Source organism: Bos indicus, chromosome 4, assembly GCF_029378745.1.
Source record: "Bos indicus isolate NIAB-ARS_2022 breed Sahiwal x Tharparkar chromosome 4, NIAB-ARS_B.indTharparkar_mat_pri_1.0, whole genome shotgun sequence".
NCBI lineage: Eukaryota > Metazoa > Chordata > Mammalia > Artiodactyla > Bovidae > Bos > Bos indicus.
Genome location: NC_091763.1, coordinates 54,422,888 through 54,425,387, shown reverse-complemented (window position 1 = coordinate 54,425,387; position 2,500 = coordinate 54,422,888). Strand labels below are relative to the sequence as shown.

General features: G+C 29.2%; 1 protein-coding gene across 10 annotated transcripts in view; it reads left to right on the top strand.

Moving 5' to 3' along the window:
* FOXP2 (forkhead box P2) overlaps window positions 1-2,500 on the top strand; it is a 661,054-nt gene that overhangs the window by 352,635 nt on the left and 305,919 nt on the right. The window lies entirely within an intron of this gene.

The window sequence follows — 2,500 nt, the reverse complement described above, 5'->3', positions numbered from 1 at the left end:
TTTGCTAGTGTTTCATAGAAGGCAGTTGTTCTCTTTGAACCTTTAAAAGTAAACAACTGCCCAATTAAGGTGGTGTTTTAAGTAGTGTATCATTCTTTTTATGGGGCAGATTCATTTTTCCTGATTTTGTTTGTCAGTGAAATATTATTTTCAACCAAAGACTAACCACTCCATTCTTCACTGATTCAAATCTGTTGAAACAGTGACAGAGAACATACAGATTTCAAAGCAAATACTTATATTAGGCCAGAATGAGTATAGCTTTTTGAGAATAAGATTATATTTGTTTTAAAATTAAGGTGATTTCTTTAAAGCTCTGGATTACATTCAGACTGAACATGAAAAGATTACTAAAATGAACATATAATGAAATATTATTGAGAATTGTTTTAAATTAACTGTTGTATCATTTACATTTTTAAGTTGGTATATAATAAGAAAGAATGCAGCTCATTAGTTAAAGCAAATGGCCACACTAGAGTAAAATTTAGTAGAATCATTATTTTACATAATAACAGCCTTTAGAAAGTTATCTTAGAGTATATGTACTGAGTAATATCTTAACCTTTAGGTATTGTTCTCAAGAATAATCTTTTAAAAGCACTAGATATAGCTCTCTGAATAGATTCCCTATTATTTGAGAATAATGTCTCTCTTAATAGACAAAAGTTATTAGGAAGATAGTTTTTATTTTGTTTTCAAATATTTTGTTTTCACTATCATAGGATTTAAATGCCTATCAAAGTTGCAAGGTTAGCCTATCTTATATGTTACTTCAAATGAATGCAAGTTTCAAGACAGCCCTTTTCTCCCTTCGGTATATTTATAGGAAATATCATGCTAGCAGAATGCTATAATATTCCTACTGACTCCCTTAAGTCAGAGTCCTAAGAATTTATAGCCAAATTCTATTTTGTCTGAGAATACATTAAGTTGCGTTTATAAAGGCAAGTGGAAATAGCAATTGAAAATTAACCTTGTGGTTTAGAACTAAAAGACAGCAGATACTGAAAGAAATTGCCAAGAAATAACTTTTTCACCCCTCAAAACTCTGATTAGATTTTTCTTAAAAAGAAAACAGAGTAAAATCATGGCTTTACTTTATAGCACTCTGGAGACATTTTATGATAAAGTCTGCAAGGTGTGTTTATAATCGGAGTTTGAAGTTTACTTTGTTCTACAGTTTGTGTATATAAATCTTAAACAAAAGTAAATACAAAAAGTTATGTCTTTCAGATAACATAGAAGTGTAGTCATGTATTGGCGTGTTTGTGGAGTACCTTCTAGAAGTGATTTAACACAATGGGTATAGTAGGTGTCTACAAAAGACATTTCAAAAAGTGTCTACAGAAGATATGTAATAATTTAATAAATAAACATGCAAAAACCTTTGTAAATGTCTTTTCCCTTGGATATGTTTTAAATATATTATATAGTTAGATACTTAATGTCACTGAATTTTTGTCCATCCATGAGTGTGTTTTCTATTGGGCCTTTAAGTTCATTAAGGGTTGAAAGGTCCTTTTTATAAAATAAACGCAGTTACTGCTTTTAATTCTAACATATTCAAACTTTTCAGGAAAAAAGCAAGCTATGTGGAAATATTTAAAAATCTCATGAGAAGTGAAATAAATTTACAAATGTATTTTTACGTGGTGTTATTTAATTATACAGTTTGAACAAAGAATTAAATTACTTCTTTAAAGTATAATGGGCTAATCATTTTTGGCTAAGGTCTCCTATTTAGAAATAAAGTTTAGGAGGCAGTGAGTGATGTAAACAAAATAGATTTTTGTTTGCCATGAACTTCTGGCAGAATATGGTCTGTTTTGAGAACAGAATGTTTACCTTTATTTTTATGGCTTTTGTATTTTTATAGAGGTAAGCAGTTTGAATTAAATCAGGCATGTATTTAGGAAGAAAGGTTAATGTTTGGAATATATTGTAACAAACACTTAATGATAAATGGATTGGCGGAATAGAGAGGATTGATAAATTATAGCTAGTATTTTTTTCCTAGCATTTCATTGATTGATATTGAAATATTTTTGAGAGCTGGAATATCTTCTTTAAGTTTTAATACTGTATTACAATGGATATGTTCATCAGAGCCATGTCTTTGTTGATATGCTTTGCTGTTTTATATTCACTGAAAAATCAGTAATAAAAAAGCTTTCTCCTGATGACTTACCATCTCTCCCATTCTTTTCTAATCTTCTAAAATTAGTACTAAATACCAGAATGTATAATATATGGAGGTAACATATTTCAAATGTTGTTTCAGATTAACTACACTGAGAAATTATTCTGCATTAGATGTAGAATTTTATTTTGATATTAGGTTTGCAGAACTAATTGTTTGTGTCACTAAGGTCAAAATAGTTGCTAAAAAACTTGATTGCTTTACAGGGTAGATTTGAGCTTGCATTTTGAGCATTCATTAAGTCAGATAATCTTTCTGAATGTTTTATGAGATTGTACTGCTTTGAAGGTGTTTCAG